This window comes from Notamacropus eugenii, chromosome 1, assembly GCF_028372415.1.
Source record: "Notamacropus eugenii isolate mMacEug1 chromosome 1, mMacEug1.pri_v2, whole genome shotgun sequence".
Taxonomy (NCBI): Eukaryota; Metazoa; Chordata; class Mammalia; order Diprotodontia; family Macropodidae; genus Notamacropus; species Notamacropus eugenii.
This window is the reverse complement of record NC_092872.1, coordinates 38,467,007-38,489,696: the sequence shown is the minus strand read 5'-3', so window position 1 is coordinate 38,489,696 and position 22,690 is coordinate 38,467,007. Positions and strand designations below refer to the sequence as shown.

The 22,690-nt window shown below is 38.2% G+C and overlaps 1 protein-coding gene across 3 annotated transcripts in view; it reads left to right on the top strand.

Moving 5' to 3' along the window:
* Positions 1-743: 743 nt before the first annotated feature.
* The window catches only part of IL33 (interleukin 33), a 52,656-nt gene continuing 30,709 nt past the window's right edge, over positions 744-22,690 (top strand). Inside the window, exons 1-2 of one of the 3 annotated variants that reach the window (XM_072597034.1) lie at positions 772-845; positions 18,774-18,801. The gene's annotated coding sequence lies outside the window, so the exon portion shown is untranslated. Of the gene's footprint in view, positions 846-18,773; positions 18,802-22,690 lie in introns of all 3 variants that reach the window. The other 2 variants (XM_072597024.1, XM_072597042.1) reach the window with 2 other exon arrangements.

Below are 22,690 nucleotides of genomic sequence, written 5' to 3'. Positions count from 1 at the left end.
CTTGACATTGCATGAATTTGGGTTAATGGAAGTATTCTGATGAGGAAGGAAGAGATGAGAGCCAAAACAAGTTTTAGTTCTCTTAAGAGAAAAGAATGTTTCTGTAGGAAATCAAGGAATTATGAAAGGATTGATGGTATGCGGTGAGGAAGACCTATGTCGATGTAGAGAAATGAAAGTACTTCTAAAAGCCAAATAGTTTCAAACATTTTTTTGAGAGTCATAAATTGACATTTCTTATTTAAGTTCAAGAACAGGTCATGAAGGGGTTGGGATGTACATTCAGAACAAAAAGTGGAAGATTGAACCCTTAGAGAGGAGGAGGAGAAGGGAGGATGCAGGGAGATCAGAGTCTCTCATCTATGTCTGCTCTAGACAGGCTTGATCCTGGTTCCTGAGCCTTGGTCCAGGGCACACAATGAAACACTCGATAAGATGAAATTGGGGGGGACAGGGTACAGGTTCTGTGACTTCATATAGTATATTAAATTTTCCAATAAGTGGGAGAAGAGAGGGAAGAAGCTGTTACTGAGTAGTTTTATATTAAGCAAAAATAAATGCTTATTAAACTGAGTAATAATTACATTCTGTATTTTTTTTATGGAAACTTGGGAAATTTTCAATGAAACTAATAAGGACTGGAATCACACACACACACACACACACACACACACACACACACACTCCTTATATCCTTCCCCCACGCCAATCCTTAAACCACTATTCATGCCTTCCAAGGAAAACCTGGCTCTCTGACAACTCAAGGATAATAAATTCAGCTGTCCAAAGTTTCTTTCAACACACATCTGCAGAGTGTCAAAGGATAAAGTAAGTAGGATCTGAAGGTAAGTTGTAAGATTTTCATAGCTTTCTAACGGTCAGCAACTAAATTTTAGAGACTTTCAGAGTTGCCTTTTATCAGATTTGCCTTTTATCAGAGTTGCCTTTTAACAGATCGAACATTGAGTCTGGTAATGCTTGTTTTAAGGTAATGTATCTTTCATGGATTCAATTCATTTCAATTCAATTAAGCAACTATTTATTAAGTATCTGCTGGGGAAAGGGGCTATATATTCATACCAGGGATTCTTCACCTTTTTTGTGTCTTTGGCAGTCTGTTGAAGCCTATGAACTCCCCAGAATGATAGGAAAAATTCAGAAATGAAGAAAATTCTAAATTTCAGTTGACCAGTGAAAATAAAGGTGTCATATTTTTCCCATCCAAATTCACAGAACTCCCCTCCTTTCACCCCAAAATCTATACACTGACCCTATTGATTTATATAGAACTTTGGGGGAGAACAATCTTGGACAAAAATTATCATCTGGAAAATTCATCCTGTGGGATTCCTTCCTATCTTTGAGATTTCATTAGCAAGTTAGATACAATCACAGTAAAAATACTATTACATTTTGAGTACACTAGTGATATACTAAGTATTCAGTATTACACACAGATTCGAAACAACAACAAAGGAGAAAGCGATAGTCTTACTTCCTTGGTGTGTTTGTAATAGGTGACAAATGAGTGACAGAAAGAGAGCACAAAGGAAACAAGAAGGATGAGACAGAGAAAAGAGTTAAATGAGAAAATTAGGAAATGATTTCCTAAAAGAAATACAGTGTTAAACATAGTGTCACTGGGCTCTACCTCCAAGGTGGTGATTTTTTCTGTCAGGGTCTTCACAAAGAGCTGCATGCCACCTCTAAGATGCTGGACCAGATAGAGGGTAGATTCTTTCTGGATGTTGTAGTCAGACAGGATGTGTCCATTTTCCAGCTGCTTGTCTGCAGAGACGAGCCTCTGCTGGTCAGGAGGGATGCACTCTTTGCTTTGGATTTTGTGGAGACAGGAGGAGCTTCTGCCATTAAGCATTTTGTTCCCAGATAGTGGTGATGATATTCATTGATGAGAAATTATTCATATGAAATGAAAACCTTTTAATTCCTCAAATTTGAAGATAGAGGGGAAACACATAATGGAGGAAAATTTCTGAATGAATGAGTTTTGTTCCTAATCAGTTCTGCTGTGTCTGAAAAGAACATTAGATTTGGAGTTGTAGAACATGGATTTGAACTCGGATTTTGCTACTTACTTTCTGTGCCAATTGGGCAAATCACTTTCTGTCCCTGGGACTTTAAGGAACATATTATATTCATGTGTATAATATTTGGGAAGTAAAGCATACAGAAGGTATTTTCCTCCCAAGCCAGATCTTTCTTCTTTTGATTTTTGCTTGTTTTTTTAAAATACATTTTTGATGCCTCTTATTTTTATATCACAGTCTTTTCCACCTCTCCTTCCAGCTCCCCTTGATATATTGCTTTCCTTTCTTAGATTATAAGTACTGGATATCAGGGAGCGTCTTTCTTGCTTATATTTGTATCCTGAACACTTATCACAGTGCCGGGCACATAATGCATACTTAATAAGTATCTTTTCTAACTAGCTAGCTAGCTGGCTAGTAAGAAGTCATTCACATGGGTTGAAGGAAAAAGAGACAAGTAATGGTAACTAGTGACTCTCTCCTAAGTGGCCCTAACACAGTCATTTATTGTAGTCTGGTATTCATCTGTTTTATGGGAATCCAAAGTACATGAGAGAACCTCCCCAAACTTGTCAAACTACTATCCATATCTGATGATTCATGTGGGTACAAGTTATGCTGGAAAGAAGAAATCTTTAAAAAGAGATGTCAAAAATTATGAAATCATGCAAGAAATTAAATACTTTTGGCTCACAATTGGTATTTTCACCATTGCTATCAATCAAAGGCAAGGGCATCTGAAGAGAAAGGTAAATTCAGAAAGTAAACATTGGGGGAAACCATTCTGTAATGTCAGGTACTTCAGAGGCAACAACTTTCTTTTTTCAGTCATTAGTATCAATAGCTGTGACTACTGAGGAAATAGGAGCTACAGTACCAAATGGTTGGTGGCTTTGGATGGTAGTCTCACTGCCATGGTACATGCTGCTTCAATGAGGTGGAGAGCATTTGTGTGAAAACAAACGGGAAGAGAAATCAATCAATTAAGCATTTACATGTTAAGTGTGTGCTATGTACCAAAACATTTGGTATACAAAGTCAAAAATTCCTTTCCTCAGGGAGTTTATAGTCTATTGTGGGAGATAACAGGTACGTGGGGGGGGGGGGGGCCGTATGTGTACACAAAAGAGATATAAAGTGATTGATTGGAGAGACAGGGCATTCTCTTGGGGGTGGGGACAGATCAGGAAAGGCTTCATGTTAAAGATGGTATTTTAACTGAGTCTTGAAAGAGATGAGGAATTCTAAGAAGAAGAGGTGAGGAAGAATCTGGAGATAATCCATGAAAAGGTGCAAAGATAGGAAATGAAATTGTATAATATGAAGTACAGTAAGAAGGTTTGTTTAGACTGTAGGGAAATGGGGGAGTAAAGTTTAATAAAGCTGGAAAGGTAGGTTAGGATCATATTGGTCAAGGCTTTAAATGTCAAACAGATACATTTATATTTGATCATAGAAGTCATAGAGATCCATTGGAGCTCCAGTTAAGGGAGTTATATGATCAGACTTGTTCTTTAGCAAAATTACTTTGGCAGTTGTGCAGAAAATGTACTGGAGTGGGGATAGACTAGAGGCAGAGACACTGATCAGAAGGCAGCCACAATAACCCAGGTAAAAATGACCTGAAAAAGGTAGTAGTCTTGTCAAGTGGAGAGAAGGGGATGTATTTGGAGGATGCTGTGTAAGTAGAAACAATAAGATAAGAAAACCAAAGAGGCTTATATGGCATTAGTGAGAATGAGGAATTGAGAATGACCCTGGGATTTTGAATCTGATGACTAGGTGATAGTGACTTGGCAGAAATAAGGAATTCTGGAAGAGAAGTGGGTTTGAAGGAAGAAATAATGAATTCAATTTTGGATGTGTGGAATTTAAGACATCTATGAAACATCTAAATGTTCAATAGGCAGTTGGTGATATAAGGCTAGAGCTCAGGAGAAACTAAAAATATGTGCATAGATCTACACAGAGATAATATATGAATTCATTCGGGCTGATGAGGTCAACAAATGGAGTTTATAGGGAGAAGAGGGTGTGGGACAGAGTCTTGGGGAATACCCATAGGAATACCCATCATCATGGATGATGATATAGCAAAAGAGACTGAGACTGAGAAGTCAGACCGTAAAACCACTAGAATCATGAAATCTCAGAAAGGAGATAGAATCCAGGAAAAGAGAGCAGTTAATAGTGTCCAGTGCTGCAGAGAGGTCAAGAAGGATGAGATCTGAGAAAAGGTCACATATATAGGAACTGAGAGTTCATTGGTAGTTTTGAAGAGAGAGCAGTTTCAGTTGAATAATATTGCCATCACAATATACAACAGCTTACTTGTACAGAAAAATAATAGATGAGGAATTCAGGAAACAGAAAACAAGCCTGTTATAAAGAGAAACTATATAGTATCGATGTACTTTCCAAGTTTTGCAGACATTCTCTAATAACCATAGGTTCTTTTACATAACTTTCTTCTGAAACTTTTCATTTTATTTTTTAAAATTATTTTATTTGTTTTCAGTGTTCTACAATCACTTCCATACATCTTCAATTTTTTCCCCTCCCTCCCCCTTCTTCCCCCCTACCTCACCACCACCTCCCTGAGATAGCATACAATTTTATATAGGTTCTACACATACATTCCCATTAAATACATTTTCACCTTAGTCATGTGGCATAGAAGAATTAAAATGAATGGGAGAAATCGTAAAACAAAACTAAACATAATACAAAAGAAAATGATCTGCTTCATTCTGTGATTGAATTCCATAGTTCTTTCTCTGGATGTGGAAGGCATTTTGCCTTAAGAAACCAGTGGGAATTTTTTAAGTCCTTGCATTGCAATGAAGTACGAAGTCTACCAGAAAAATTCCTCACACACTGTGGTTGTTGCTTGTACAAAGTTCTCCTGGTTCTGCTCCTTTCACTTAGCATCCGTTCACATAAGTCTTTTCAGGCCTCTCTGAAGTCTTCCTGTTCATCATTTTTTATAGTATAATAGTATTCCATTACATTCATATACCAGAATTTATTCAGACATTCCTCAATTGATGGGCATCCCCTTGATTTCCAGTTTTTGGCCACCACAAAGAGAGTTGCTATAAATATTTTTGTACATGTGGGACCCTTTCCCATTTTTATGATCTCTTTGGGATACAGTCCTAGAAGGGATACAGCTGGGTCAAAGGGTATGCACATTTTTGTAACCCTTTGAGCATAGTTCCAAATTGCTCTCCAGAATGGTTGGATCAGCTCACAGCTCCACCAACAATGAATTAGTGTTCCAACTCTCCCACATCTTCAACAACATTTATCACACCGTACACAAGAATAAAGTCCAAATGGGTACATGATCTGGGTATAAAGACTGATACTATAAACAAATTAGTAGAGCAAGGAATAGTGTATTTATCAGATTTATGGAGAAGGGAAGAATTTTTGACTAAACAAGAGATAGGAAACATTATGAAGTGCAAAATGGATAATTTTGATTACATTAAAATGAAAAGTCTTTGCACAACCAAACCCAATTCAACCAAGATTAGGAGGAAAGCAGAAAACTGAGAAAGAATTCTTGCAACTAGTGTCTATGATAACGGCCTCATTTCTAAAATATATAGAGAACTGAGTCAAATGTACAAGAATGCAAGTTATTCCCCAAATGATAAATGGTCAAAGCATATGAACAGGAAGTTTTCAGAGGAAGAAATTAAAACTATCTATAGTCATATGAAAAAAATGCTCTAAATCACTATTGATTAGAGAGATGCAAATCAAAACAACTCTGAGGTACCACATCATACCTATCACATTGGCTAACATGACAAAACAGGAAACTTATCATTTTATTTGAGTTACAGAACTTGAAATCTGTAAAGTATAGGTTCTTCAACTTGTGTTTTGTTAGAGTTAAGCTTCCAATCCAAGTGTCACAGAATCACCAAATCTCAGAGTAGTCTAACCTGTCGCCAGACAGATATCCCCTTCAGCATTACCCTCAACAAGCTATTCAGGCTTAACCTAAGCATCTCCAATAACAGAAAACTTATTACCTCCCATTCTCCTTTTGAACAGCTCCAGTATTTCCTTATAAGAGCCAAAATCTGCCTCTCTGAAACTTAACACCCATTTTCCCAGGTTCTGCCCTATTCTGTTCCCGTCCTAAGCAAAAAATGATTTTTTCCTTTCCTTTGCCCTTCAGATTTTTAAAAACAGTTGTCAATCTCCCCCAGATTATAAAGGACAAACCAAGAAGTTGCTAGAATTCATGGAAAACTATGGTCCAGAAAGTTAGAGTAATTTTTTTTAAACATTCCCATTTTCTTCAAGTGAGCCTCATGTTATACTGTGTACATTTCCTGCACAATCTTCACTACTGTTCTTTGGATGTTCCCCTTATATTTCTGAATTCCTAGAATCTATGGCTTCTCTACTATGGATGCCACAGTCCCGTAGTCTCCTCCTTTCAGAGAAATGTGGAATCTGGAAACACCTTTAAATCTTAAGCATTTTTAAAAAAATAATATTTTGTTTTTTAATTACTTGTAAAATAATTTTAAAAAATTTCTTTTTCAGTTTCAAGTTCCAAATTCTCTCCCTTCTTCTCTTCCCTCCCTCTTCCCTGAGATAGTAAGCAATTTGATATAGGTCATACATGTGCAGTCATCGGAAACACATTTCCACATTAGTCATATTATGAAATAAAATGTAGACCAAAAAAAAAAACCACAAAAAAAATTTAGAAAATTAAAACAGTATGCTTCAATTTGCATCCAGTCTCCATCAGTCCTTTCTCTGGAAGAGAGAATTTTTCATCATGAATCCTTTGGAATTGTCTTGGATCATAGTATTGCTGAAAATAGCCAAGTCATTCACAGTTGAGTGTCATACAATATTGCTGATATGGTATAAAAGTCTTTTCCAGGCTTTCAGAAAGCGTCCTACTCATCATTCTGAATTGCAGAATAATATTACATCACAATCATATAGCACAACTTGTTCAGCCATTCCCCAGTTGATGGGCAAACCTCCAGTTTCCAATTCTTAGTCACCACAAAAAGAGCTGCTAAAAGTATTTTTGTAGAGATAGGTTCTTTTTCCTCCTTTAAAAAAAATTTCTTTGGGATAGAGATCTAGTAGTAGTATTGCGAGGTCAAAGAGTATGTACAGTTTTACAGCCCTTTAGCCTTAGCTCCAAACTGCTCTCTAGAATGGTTGAATCAGTGCAAAATTCCACCAACGGTGCATCAGTGTCCCAATTTTCCCACATCCCTTCCAACATTTGTCTTGTTTCTTTTCTGTCATATTAACCAGTCTGATAGGTGCAAGGTGGTACCTCAAAGTTATTTTGTTTTGCATTTCTCTAATCAATAGTGATTTAGAGCATTTTTTCCCATGCAATACGTTTGATATCTTTGAAAACTGCCTGTTCATATGCTTTGATCATTTATCAATTGGAAAATTACTTGTATCATGTAAATTTGACTCAGTTCTCTGTATATTTGAGAAATGAAGCCTTTATCTGAGAAATTTGCTGGAAATATTGTTTCTCAGCTTTCTGTTTTTCTTTTAATCTTGGCCGCATTGGTTTTATTTGTGTAAAAACTTTTTAAATTTAACATAATCAAAATGATCCATTTTACATTTTATAATGCTTCCTGTCTCTTATTTGGCAATAAGTTCTTTCATTATCCATTGACAAGTAAACTATTTCACGCTCCCCTTATTTCCTTATGGAATCACCCTTTATTTCTAAATCAAAGCATTAGCTATGCAAATCACTTCTCTTTAAACTTACTGTAGAAATTGGAGGTTTTCTCAAAGCATTTAATGTTACTGGATATTAGGCCTTCCTTTATGTGAACAAAATAAATTTATAATCAGAATCTTTAAGCAACTACTAGCCTGCTGGTCACTGACTCAATTCAACAAACATTTATTAAACAGCTAAACACACACACACAATGTATACACATGCACATATGTACGTACAAAGTAAACATTGCCTCAAGGAATATGAGGCAACTGCAAAGTAATTTGAAGAGGAGGCAAGCACTAACTAGGGATTCTGGGGAGGATCAGGAAAGGTTGTGTGTATGATGTAGCACCTAAAATAAGTGGGTGGGGAAAGGAATGGAACAAGCATTTATTAAGCACCTACTATGTGCTAGCCCCTATGCAAAGTGCTTCTCATTTGAAATTCACAACAGCCTTGTGAGGTAAGAGACAGACAGTGATTAATTGACATCCTTAGCCAGAGCCACACAAGTAAGGGTCTGTGAAGGAAGTTAAAGATTCCTAAATGACAAGAACCTATTTTCCATATATGGAAGACAACCAATATAGAAGGTCACCTATGGGAGTTGCAGTATAAGGAACAACTAATAGTTATTTGACTATTTGACTATGTTTTGACTATGTTGTTTGATTATGCAGTTTGACTGTGACATAGAATGTGTGACAAGGTTTAATGTGAACTGTCTGGAACCATAGATTGCAACCAGATTAAGGGGAGATTTACAGACCAGGTAATTTATTTCAGATGCAACAGGGAGCCACTGAAAATTTTCAAGCAAGGGAAGTGACATGGTTAGATAAATGTCTTAATATGATTATTTTGGCTGCTGTGTCTAGATGGGTTGGAGAAATTAGGAGCAGGCAGTCCAAGGCAGGGGTGATAAGGGCTGGAACTAGAGTGGTGGCCTCGTGTAGTGGAGAGTAGTGGACAGGTCACCATCATCATCATCATTCAAATTTCTGTAGTGCTCTAAAGTTTACAACACATTTTAAATACACCATGCCAAAGATTTAATGGAAGTAGAATGAATAGAACTTGGTAACTGCTTCAGGTGTGGGGAAGCTGTGGCACTTGGACTAAGGGCTGCACTTGATGACCTAGAGGGCTACACTGTGGCCTCAAGGCCACAGTTTCCCCACCCCTGATTAGGGTGATGGGGAAGAATAACACTTAACCATGGATGTCATATAGCAACACCTGGGACAAAAACCCCAGCCATCCTGGACTAGTTCCATTACTTCTGGCTCAACTCTCTAAGACATAATCCTACAACATGCAGACGCAAATGACTGCTGGTACCTTTGTCCCTAAATAACAATCCTTCTTTATAGTCCTATGGACTGCATTATTTCTAAGCAGATCTCATAATCTTAATAGTGAAAGGGATGGTGGAGTAGAAAGATGCATATACTCTAGCTCTTCTCCCACAGCCCATAAAATACCTGTAAAAAGAGACTCTCAACAAATTCTAGAGCAGCAGAAGCCACAGAACGACAGAGTGGAAGAGATTTCCAACCCAGGGTGACCTGGAAGGCCAAAGGGAAAAGTCTGTTGCACCAGACACAGAGTGGACTGTAGCCCCACCTTGGCCGTGTGGCGCCAGGAGGAGCAGGACCAGAGCAGGCCTATCTTTGGCAGCAGCAGCAGAGGTTCCCAGACCCCCAAACCCACAAATATCAGAGGCAGCTTCAAAGGTCAGTGAGAGGGCTTTTTCACCTCCATGACAAAGGAGCAGGTTCCTCCCCTAGCCCCAACCCTAGGTGATGGCAATGTGGCAGCAGCAGCAGCAGCAGTGGGTAGCCTGGCCAGGGCAGGGCAGGCAGCAGCTGTTGTCCTTTGTTCCATTGTTGCAGCGGCTCAGTTTAAAGGCCCTGGGGGAACTGAGCAGCTGATCTGAATCTCAGTCAGGAGCTGACCTGAGAGTAAACTCCTCTCCCTGGATTATGCCACCTTGGAGGAACTGAGATCTTACAGGTCCCCAGAGTATACCCTACTCTTAACAAAGAACCCAAAAGTCAAGTTACTGGTTGGGAAAATGCCCAAAAAAGGGGGAAAAAATAAGACTATAGGAGGTTACTTTCTTGGTGAACAGGTATTCTCTCTCATCCTTTCAGATGAGAAAGAACAATGTTTACCATCAGGGGAAGACATAAAAGTCAAGGTTTCTGCATCCAAAACCTCCAAAATAAATATACAATGGTCCCAAGCCATGGAGGTGCTCAAAAAGGATTTTGAAAATCAAGTAAGAGAGGTAAAGGAAAAATTGGGAAGAAAAATGAGAGTGATGCAAGGAAATCATGAAAAGCAAGTCAACAGCTTGTTAGCAAGGAGACCAAAAAAAAGTGTTAAAGAAAATAACACCTTTAAAAATAAGCTGACTCAATTGGCAAAAGAGGTCCAAAAAGCCAATGAGGAGAAGAATGCTTTAAAAAGCAGAATTAGACAAATGGAAAAAGAGGTTCAAAAGCTCACTGAAGAAAATAGTTCTTTAAAATTAGAATGGAGCAGATAGAAGGTAATGACTTTATGAGAAACCAAGAAATTACAAAACAAAACCAAAAGAATAAAAAAATGGAAGATAATGTGAAGTATCTCATTGGAAAAACAGCTGACCTGGAAAATAGATCCAGGAGAGACAATTTAATAGTGAAAGGATAATCCCATCCTAGAGCTGGGTATAGAATTCTAGAGCTAGGGAAGTTTTAGAGATTTTTTTTGTCCATCTCTGTCATTTTATAAATGAAGGAACTGAGGTGGTCCAAGAGATCAAGTGAGTAGCCCAAGACCTCACAACAGTCAATGTCAGAGGCAACACTTACACTTTGACTTTTAGAAACTCAATCTGTTACCCGTTACATATTAGCCTTGATCTCTGTAATTGTGTTGAACCACTTGATAACCCTTAATTGTTCTTCTTCCTACCTGGAAATACCATGTATACTTAACATTTTATGATAGAAGTCAATTTGATACTTGGTATATAGTGAATCACTGAGGGAGTAGCTTTACACAGGAAATCTTAATTTCAGTTCAGCTCTGATTTTTTCAGGTACCTTTAAAATGTGTCAGACACCATTCATCAGCCAAACACTGTAATTGGCACATAGTAATCCATAAGTGCCATTCTATATTCTGTGACTCATTCTCCAATTGTAATACCTCTTGCCCCATGAATCTGTCTAACTAATCACTAACATGTGTGCCTTCAAAGGTGTGTGACCTGCCATCTGGCTGTACTTACTTTGTGGTGGCACATTGATTCTGTGCTCTTTTACCTTGTCTTCACTCAGGTTCATTTTCTTCCTAGGTATCCTTGAATGCCAGTTTCCTTGCAAGCATGCAGTTCTCAGGCATTTATTCTGTGGATCCTAGTTATCTTCTACATTTTGTCTTTATTGCATTTGCTCTTGTAGGCTTCATGGACTCTTGTGGCTTCTGTCTCAGCTCCAAATTACTTCTTAATCCAGAGCCACAAAATAGGCCACCTTTGGTTCTCTGACCTCTATTAGGGCTCTCTATCCATCACCCTAATCTGGCTCTTACTAGAACCTTGAACTCTACCCTTGTGTCCTCCAGTTCTGATGTATGAGCTTTCATTCTGTCTTGCCAAGGTCCAGTTTCCAACACCACTTCTCTACTATCTAGTCACTGTTCTGCCTTGAGTACCAGCATTCCTCTGAATTATCCTACATTAGAATATAAGTTCCTAGAGGACAGAGACTGTCTTTCTTGTTTGTATTTTCATCTTTGTTTAGCACAGTGTCTGGAACATAATAAGAGCTTAACACATTCTCTCTCTCTCTTTCTCTCTTTTTTCCCTCTCTCTCTTTCTCTCTCTCCCTCTGTCCCTCTCTCTGTCTCCTTTTCCCTCTTTTTTTCCCTTCCTCCCCCACTCTGTCTCCCTACCTCCCTTTCTCCCTCTCCCCCCAACTCTCCCCTATCTACAAATATGACATAGAACCTGGACTATCACAAAACCTGCTCTAGACCATGTTCTCTGAACAATGGCTTCCAACTGTGTAATTTTGTAGACCAAAGTTGTAGACCTCTTCAGTCCTGGTTTCCTTCATCATCTTATACATTCATGAAGAAAGTCTTTTCTTATCTGTGTTCTGAGGCTCTTCTTTTTATGGTAACCTGAAAGAACTGCCTACTTTCCACAGGTCCATTGTTCAAACTCACTCCCTTTATTAAATTTAAAACTGGAAGGAGCCCTAGAGATCAGTTTATAGTGCCTTCATTTTACAAATGAGGAAGAGAGTCTCAGACCCAGGACTCTCACTTCAAACCCCTCCATCTTTCCATGATATCATACTAGTAACTGTATCATACTCAAACCAACCTTTGATTCTACAGGAAAATGAAGGTAAGGGTGCTACATTCCAGTTTTTAGATAAAGTACCAGGTCACTATTATTTCATTTCCAATGCTCAAATAAAGTAGCTCTGACATAAAGAAACCAGATGATTTCATCTGATATTATAACCAAACAACAATGTTTGGGTCTACAGGCAAATATTTCATTTTTATTATGAATCAAGCATGGTTTTATCTCTAACTCTGTTAACTAACTCAAGACTGAGTAATGCAAGAGTAAATTCACATTGTGGGAATAACAGTAGGATTTCCTTTGTGTATATTTTCAGGATGCCTTTGTGTATCCAGTTCTTTCTTCATGTTCATATATATGGCTGGCTCCACTCTGCCTTACTGGTGTGTTCTGATAGTTCTTTGTTTCTGTGACCTGATCTTTAGCCTCATCATCAGTGCTTCCAAATAGATTTCCATACTTGCCTTGCTCTACAATAATAGAGTCAAATCTTCCTTTGTCCCCACTTATAAAATATGACAGAGTAGAAAGAGTTTTGGATTTAGAGCAAGAAGACTGGGTTCAAATTTTGATCACCAAGGGCTATTTCTGTTATGTTGGGCAAATCACTCTATGCTGCTGGGCTTCAGATTCATTTATAAAGTGAGAGACTTGAATGACATGACCTATAATTTAAGATACCTCCAGATCTAAATCTATGGTTCCAAAAATGAGTTATATCACTGCGTTCTAATGACTGTAGCATTTAAATGCTAACATAGGTTCCCAAAGTGGGAGATATCATTCCCCATGGAGAGACACTGGAATGATCCAGGGGGATGATAGTAAGCTTCAGATGTAATTGAGGGGCATTGAATAAAAATAAGGTGGCAGTGGAAGCAAAAGGAAAGAGAAAAAAATTTTAAAAAACCATTCGTACGTATTTCATCTGTTGCGTAACAGATAAAATTGTAGTGATTACATTATTTTCCAAATAAATATACAAATCAAGTTATAACCTGGTCAAGTCTGCCAACAAATCTTAACATCAAGTGTTGGCAGCTGAGAGCATGTGGCGCATTGTCAGAAAGTCCAGCATGTATCTGCAGGAATATGTACGTTTAATGACTTGTTTATAATATGATACTATACAGTTACATGACACAATATCGCATCATCAAGATTTCAGTGCAGGAAAAACCCCCACATATTTACAATAAATTGTTAAGTTTAAGATGCATCATTTAAAAAAAATTTCTATTTTTTGAAATGATGCAAATTTAAAAAAAAATCCAGACAACTGTTAAAGGGTAAAAGAAAGTATATTGCCGGGGCATGCTGAGTAATTTTTTTTTTAAAGGGGACAATAGATAAAATAAGTTTGAGAACTTCTGTTCTAGAAAATCAAGTAAGAAGGGATTTTTCAGTATCCATTACAGTAAAAATGTATGAAATTATCCCACACCCTAAAGAGAGTTAAGTTTTTAAAAATAAATTTTACCAAATTTCTGTACTACTTGCCAGTAGACTGAACACCTTGTAATTTAAAGAGGAGGTGGTGTGGTATAGTCAAAAGAATAATGGTTTGGAAGTCAGGTTCTAGTTTAGCTTCTTCCGCTAATTAACTAACAATGTGATCTTTGTCCCGTCTAGCCTCACTTTCCTTTTCTATTCAGTGAAGAGTCTGGGCTCAAAGAAGTTCTGTAAAACTCTAAATATCTATCATTACTTAAGAACTTAAGTACCTAAAAACTTATTTAGGTTACTTAAGAAATTACTTAAGTTACTTAAGAGCTCTGCCCTACTAGGTGGGCTGTGGCTACCAGCTGACAAAGGTTAAACACTCCAAAGGGCAATTACACTCAATAGGCTATATAGGGTTCCTTGCATTTTTTCTTGGGAGAAAGATAACTTTGGAATCAGGAATACTCAGGTTAAAGTTCTACTTCTGACATTTATTAACTATATGACCATGGGTGTAACAACTATTGGTCCTGGATGAGGTGTGCTCATCCACTCCCCAATGGCCCCACTCAACATCCTCATAATTTTCTGGACCAAAATGCCCCAACTTGGCTACCACTTTTCTGTACATGTTGTTCCCTATCCCTAAACGCCTCTGTTGAAATGTTGAAATGTTGAAATCTTAAGGGAAGGGACTGTTTGCTTTTGTATTTATAACCCTAGAGCTTAGCATAGTGTTTAGTGCATAGTAAGCACTTAAGAAATGCTTTTCATTCATTTGTTCATTTGTACTAACTTCTCAGTACCTATTCAATTCCCTAAGACTAAAAGCCACTACGTTAGTAGAGGGAATTTCCACATCAGGATTTCACTACAAAGATTAAGTCAGAGGTCCATACAAAAAATTTAAATGGGGAGGTTGCTAGAGCCTTGCCTTTCAAGAAAGGTAAAACAACTTTCAACATATTACCAGAACTGAAGGAAGCCAATGATGATGTCACATTTTCTGCACAGAATTCATTTGGCAACCCTGCCATAGATGTCATTGCCTTTAGAACAGAAGGGACCTCAAGAGGTTATTTTGTACAGGCTTCTGACTTTAAGCAGGTAGCTAGATGATAGGGAACCAAAAGCATATACGTTGGGGGCCAGTTTGATTCTAAAATTGTGGATTGTGTTTTAAAGTCAGAGGCTCTTCTACGGACACCTAAAAGGATAGGATGTACTCTCAGATCAATCTCCTTTACAAATATTCAGCCTAGACCTTAGCTGAAATACTATACCATCATAATTTTATGACTTTAAATCAACTGACTACTGCTCTTGGGTGAGTACTGTTGAGGTCAGAGCTGGGAGAGCAATTCAGGTGTGAAAGAATTCACTTAGACCTTCTCTGTAACCATTGGACCCCAAATGTTGGGGTGCTACTTGAAATGATGAGGGATAGATTATAGGTCCTAGTGTCCTGAAAGAATTCACTTAGACAGTCTCCAAGTTAAAGAGTGATGCACCCAAGCAAGCCTGCTCCCTGTGAGGCAGAACCTCAATGAGCTTTATTCCCCATGGGAGGCAGAGTATAGGCTACAGGCCCTGCTCCCCTAAAGGAACAGAGCAGCCCCTACTTCCCATAGGAGGCAAACGTATTTAGCCAAGTTAAAAGTATGGTTTAAATACAATTTTATGGAATGGGGGCAGGGAACAAGATAATAGGAGGAGTGAACATGACTCCAAAATGCCTGGGAGATGATTTTATCATAATAAGCAAAGAGAATAGGATAAGGGAAAAGGACTTTAGGATGTCCCCAAGCTCATGAAGGGCCTCACAAAGTACTGGAAAAGCAACCCTTAAGATTCTTTTTAACCCTGGGGCACTGCATCCATAGGAGCACCAAGCAAAGCCACCATAGATAGGATTGTTTGGGGAAGGGAAGAAAAAGAACCAAAACAATGACTTTCTCCCCACTCTACCATCCCAGCAGGCAGGTTAGATCAGAACACACAATGAAAGAAAGATCATAATAAAGAAAAATCTTCAGTAGACCCACAAAAATGCAGCTGTTCCTTTCCCTCATATACCTAACCTAAGGCAACTGAACTGAGGCCAGTCATATTCATTAGTGATAGCAACTGCCCTCCTTTCACTTTAAATATACTAGCTAAACACCCATTCTGGGTACTAAAATGGCATCATAACTGATTTCTCACAGCTCTTGGGCTACAATGGGCTCACTTAGTTTTCCTAGTTAATAATTGCTGCCAAAACATTGCTTGGGGGGGAAGGAGAGGAATGTGGTACTTTCTTCTCTCTATGTATTCAGACTGTACAATCTCACTGAGAGCCTACTATGTGCCAACCATTGTCCTAGGACTTGTGGAAAATATGAAAGAAGTGGTAGACATTGTTCTTGTCCTAAAGGAATTAATATTCTAATTGGGAAGAAGAGACCAGTGCAGATGAATTAATTAGAAAAGAATACAGGACAATTTATAATTAAACGCATGCTTGTATTGATATGATATCATATAATTAGGCTGAAGACTAATTAATATGACTGTAAGGTAAATGCTTTAAGAGTGAACTGAGAGAGGAAAGAGAGAGCTCAGTATTGGAATAGTCAGGGAAGGTCTTGTAGAAACTCAAAGTACTCTCATTTTGAAAGGTTCAAAGCAGACCTAAAATTTTTATCAAGTTCAAGTTGCTATCAGATACTTATTCTCTTATATAAAGAAGATTCCTAATCTGTGAACTAAGGCCTCCTGAGGAAGCTGCAGTTATTGCAAAGGATTAATCTCATTCAGCAAGCATACCTCGTATAGAATGAATAAGTAATATGTCTTGCCTATGATGATTTTCGAATGTATGTATCTCCTATGGTGATAAATGAAATGCAAATTCCTGTAAAAACTTTACAGAATTCCTACTGCCTTTTTTTTTATTATGTACTTTTTCCTTCAACAGATTTAAGTAGTATAACTTTTGTGATGTGGGGTAGGGTCCAAGAATTTTTCTGACATTTAAAAAGGGTCTTTATACTCAAAAAAGCTGGGAACCACAAGCCATAGAACCTTTCTTTTGTCTATCATTGAGAGCTTCCTGTTCCCATATAAGAAATATTGCACTGTGTGCTAATATATCTGTTTCTCAAAGGCTTTTTTCCACTCCAGAGGCCAAACCTTCTAGATGCTGACACAGAAAAATGTGGCCAAGTCTGCCCTTTATCAGTGCATCTTTATATTTTGTGTTTGAAGATTATGATTCATCTTGAGTTGCTCTAGCTTAACATACCTCCTCCTGTTGTGATAAGGTAACAGAGGTAAAAGAATGGCTTGGTGCAGAATCCTGCCCATGACTTTGTATACAGTTCTTGAGAAATATTGAGAAAATGTATAGGAAGAGCTAGCACTGTTATTTATGCAGAATTGGGTGAATAAGGAAGTATGGTATTGTGGAGTTAGCACTAGAGAAGGAAGCAGGTTCTGATACTTTCTAAACATGGGATTTTGAGCAAGTTTCTTTACATCTTTGAGTTTCAGTTTCATCATCCGTTATAATACTTACGCTAGGTACCCCATTAGGCTGCTATGAGGATAGTGATTCATAAGTCATAAAACAGTCTTTAAATATTAGTTATTACTAATGTTATAGGAAAGGATGAAGGCAGCCAAGATATGACTAGGATGAGGCGATGGAAATTTGCTTCAGGATGTGAAATTTACAGGGTGCTGATAGCCCTTATACTCCCGCAGAGCAGAAACAAATTTAATACCTAATTATGAAGAATAATTGCTAACACAGGAAGCTGACAGCTGGTACTTCGTCCCCCTTATCCTAGCAGAGTATCCTGGGCTCTGTGACTTAAAAAGTCTTCAAGAGTTGCCTGAGGAACTAATAAATTAATACCTGGAATATGTCCTAAATAGAGTTGTTGTAAAGAAGCGTTTTGTTCACCTTAAGACATTATAGAAATGTTAGCTAGTCTTGTGGTTGCTATTAATAATAACAATAATATTCATATCATTTAATCTTTCTGAAACTGTTTCTTCATTTATCAAATGACTGCAAATAATGCATTCCCTTCCTAACTCATAGGGTTGGAAAGATCTGCTAAGGTAGTCTTCCTGCCTTAAGTCTCTCCCTTTTCCTCAACCTAATTGCTGAACTGATATTCCTAAAGCACGTCATTCTCTCACTCAATAAACTCCAGAGGCTTCCTATTATCTTAGAACCAAATATAAATTTCCCTGTCATCTAAAGTCCTTCACAACCTGACTCCAACCTACTTTTCCAGGCTTATTAAGGTCTGACCAAACTGAATTCCTTGCAATTCCTCACAAGCAACATTCTATCTCCTATCTCTGTTCCTTTGCTCAGGCTGTGCTACATATCTGGAAGGCACTCTTCTGACCTTGACCTTAGAAAATCTAATCCTCTTTCAAAGAGCATCCCAAATGTCACTTCCTGCATGAAGCCTTGGCTGGTTTTTCTAGCTGCTAATGTCTTTCCTTCAAAATAATCTTATATTTGTTCTGCATATATTTAAGTGTAAGTTGTCTTTCCTGATTGTCTTTGAAAGGGTGTTGCCTCAGACAAACTGAGGCTTGGGAAAGATCTTAATTTGGAAAGGTCAAGGTCACCCATTGCATCCTGGGCCATCACCAGTTGTCTTCTGGAGGAGAGTGAACCTGACACTTTACCTAGCCCTACCTTACTTAAATCCAATTCAGTCAGGGCTTTACCCTCTGCGACCAGTGATACCACTGGTCTGCTTCAAGAACCAAAGATACACACCAGCAAACGGTCCCCTATGCCGTCTCTACAAAGAAGAAAGGACTTTCCAAGCATGTGTGAGTGAAACTTTTGTTACACCTATTTCTTACACATGTACATCACTATCTACAGTCTATAGTCACTACTATATCTATATTAAGTTTAAGCTTAGTCCAATTTTCTATCCAAGGAATTGAGGAGCCAGCCAAATTCCTCCCTTTTGTTTCCCTATGAAATATCATAGAACTGAATTCCACTTAGCTGGCAAAGTCAAGTCACACCCTTTATTTCCTTTTCCATGAATCAGTCAGTTTTCTATTTCATAAGCTCAGGCATTTATTTGGCATCCCTAAATAGCCAGTGCTAAGTGAGTTTGTCTTCTTCTCACAGGAAGATCCTGCCTCTCAATCCACTACAGGTAAGGCATTTAATTTGATTAATTTTCCCAGTAGTATGATGGTTTGGCACCAACCCAGCCATAGTCTTCTAGAGTTCCTGCATTTAAACCAGGGAATAAATGTATTTTGGGGACAACTGTAGGGGGTCAAAGTGAAATCTATGGTTATAGAGTCATGCTGAGTTTGGAAAAAGCTGGTTTGAAAAAAAGCACACGATGGGGGAATTTGGGTTTCATCATTCTCTCTTATGCTTATTATTGGCATGACTTGGAACAGGTTACTCTCTTACTCTGGGAAAACTCATTTAATTTATTTATTTAAAAAACACAGGAATGATAATATTTGCTTTACATATTGTTCATGGTTACTGAAGAGAAAGTACTTCATAAATTGAAGTCCTATGCAATTGGAAAGTTATAATAGAGAGACAATATTATATAATAGAAAGTGACCAAGACTTGAATCAAGGGGATCTGAGTTTGATTCTGAATTGTGTAGCACAGTGGATAGAGTGCTGGACCTGGAGTTAGGAAGACTCACCTTCGTGAGCTCAAATCTGACCTCAGACACTTAGTAATTGTATGACCCTGGGCAAGTCACTTAACCCTGTTTGCCTGAATTCCTTAATCTATAAAATGAATTCGAGAAGAAAATGGCAAACTACTCCAATATCTTTGCCAAAAAAAACCCCAACGGGGTTTGGACAGGACTGAAAAACTGCTCAACAACAAACAATACCTGATGATTACCAGTTATGTAAACTAATCAATGACAAGTTACATCATCTCTGCAACTTTGGCTTTCCTCATCTGCAAAATGGGCCTAAAATAGCAACATGGTACAGTAGGAAGAGATCTGGATTTGAAGTTCAAGGACTTGTGTTCTAGTTTTGACTCTGCTACTTATTCTTTGTCTTTGGGCAAGTCTCTTACCATCTTCAGTTTTTAGTATCCTCGGTTATAAAATGAAGGGCTTAGAAAAGATGATGGCACTCCTGATTCAGTCCTACAACTGACTATTTCAGAGTTGTGATAAGGAGTCTACCTGCCAGGTGTCCTTTAGCATCTCCCCCACCCTTTGTATATTGTCTTCCCTCCTCAAATTGTAAACTCCTTGAGGAGAAGGAATATCTTTCTTTTTTCTTATTTGTATCCCTAGCACTTAGCACAGTTCCTGGCACATAACAGGCACTTAATAATTGTTTGTCTTATAGTGTCATAAATAATTATTCACAAATATGTGAAGGATATGAGAGTTCACCAGTGAGGAAACTGCTAGTGTGTGCTGCTCCCCAGCTACACTCAGCTCTAGATAAATTCTAAGGAGTTGCCTGAAGTCCATCAAGTGATTTGCCAGACTCACAGAGTAAATAATTTCCTTGAGCAGGAAATAAACCTGAGTTTTTCTGAATCCAGCAACTATGGCAGATTGCCTCTAACTAGCCGTAGTACAGCAAATATAGGCTGCCCTTTTCTTTCAGATCTGGTTGGCATGCACAAACCTGAGTAGGACACATATGCCAGGACTCAAATGATCTGTGATGTCCTTAGGCAGAGGGAAACTGATGGAGTTGAGCTTTCTTGAGCCAAAGTGGATTTCAGTAGTCCATCATTGGATCATAGATTTATAACTGTAAGGGACCACAAAAGCCGTCTTTTCTAACCCCTTCACTTTACAGATGAGGAAACTGAGGACAAGGTAGATTAAGGGACTTGTCTAAGTTCACACAGTAAATATCAGAGGCAAATATTTGAACCCAAGTAATCTGACTGCTGAACCAGGGCTCCTTCCATTGTACCAGGGAGTTACCTGAGGCATTCAGAGATTAAATGATTTGTCCAGGATTATGGAGGGCATTCCTTTTTTTAAAATTTTCATTTATTTATTTATTTATTTTAAGTTTTCAACATTCATTTCCACAAAATTTTGAGTTCCAAATTTTCTCCCCATCTCTTCCCTCTCCCAAACCCAAAACGCTGAGCATTCTGATTGCCCCTTCCACCAATCTGCCCTCCCTTCTAACACCCCTCCCTTCCCTTATCCCCATCTTCTCTCTTGTCCTGTAGGGCAAGATAAATTTCTATACCCCATCACCTGTATTTCTTATTTCCAAGTTGTACACAAAAACAATTCTCAACATTTATTCCTAAAACTCTGAGTTCCAGCTTCTCTTCCTTCCTCCCTCCCCACCCATCCCCACTGAGAAGGCAGGCAGATCAGTATAAGCTATATATGTGTAGTTTTGCAAATGACTTCCATAATAGTCATGTTCTGTAAGACTGACTATATTTCCCTTCATCCTATCCTGCCTCCCATTTCTTCTATTCTCTCTTTTGACCTTGTCCCTCCCCAAGAGTGTTCACTTCTAATTACTCTGTCCTCCCATTTGCCCTCCCTTCTATCCTCCCCCTACCCCATTTGTCCCCTTCTCCCCTACTTTCCTGTAGTGTAAGATAGAGTTTTATACTGAATTGAATGTGCATGTCATTCCCTCCTTAAGTCAAATGTGAAGAGAGTAAAGCTTCACTTTTTCTCTCACCTCCCCCCTTTTCCCCTCCATTGAAAAAGCTTTTTCTTGCCATTTTTATGAGAGATAATTTGCCCCATTCCATTTTTCCCTTTCTCCTCCCAATATATTCCTCTCTCACCACTTAATTTCATTTTTTAAGGTATCATCCCTTCTTATTCAACCCTGCGCTCTCTGTCTACACATATACATGTATATGAGTGTGTGTTTGTATAATCTCTCCAACTACCCAAATATTGAGAAAAGTCTCAAGAGTTACAAATATTATCTATCCCATTTGCCCTTCCTTCCATCATCCTTCTATCCTCCCCCCCCACCCTGTTTATCCCCTTCTCCCCTACTTTCCTACAGTGTGAGATAGATTTTCATACCAAATTGAGTGTGCATGTTATTCCTTCCTTGAGCCAAATGTGATGAGAGTAAGCTTCACTTTTTCCCTCTCGCCTCCCTCATTTTCCCATGGAGGGCATTCTTGATGAAAATACAGAAGGAAGACTATCTTTTTTATAAAGTCAGTTTTCATCTTAACTATGCAAACTATATGAAGTGAATTAATTTATTATTAGTGTTATCAAAATAATCTTAAATGCATTTTAATTTAAAAATTATCATCAATAAACATAAGAACATAGATTTAAAGCTGGAAGAAATTCTATAGGTTATCTAATTCTAATTTTACAGATAAGGAAACTGAGGCTCACAGGAGTTCAAAGATTTTCCCAAAGTCACACAGGTATCAAGTGTCAGAGCTATGATTTGAATCTGCATCCATTGATTCCAAATCCAGTGCCCTTTTCTGTGTACCACGCTTGTGTATCACACATATAATGTTTTTAATATATTTGATAAGCATTGGTTGAGGGTTGAGTTAGGTAGGAGAAGAAAGAGAGGGACCTGGATTACATATAGGGAAATGTGTAGCATTTTTAAGGACCCTAGACTTTTCCCTGGAACCAAAAATCCCATATTTTTTTTTAACACTATTGTTCGTCATTAGAGACACTATTGCCTAGTGGATAGACTGTTCTTCATCAGAGGTAGCATTAAATAGTGGATAGAATTCTGGGCTTGGAGTCAGGAAGACCTGGGTTAATATTCACCTCTGATACTTCCTGGTTGTACAACTGTGAACAAGTCATTTTACCTTCGTGTGTTACAGGCAACTTTCTAGGACTTCTCTACGAAGTTCAGAGCTGGGTTGCAATGTGCCTCAGTGGAGAGAGTTCCTATACTAGGAGTTCCTCAAGCTGATGAAATCAATCCAGATCCTTCCTGTATTTGTTTTCTTCTGGCAATACCATATGGCTATATATCATGAAATACCACGGTCCTATACATTCAGTCACCCAGAGGCAATGGATAGGCATATTGAAGATCAAATG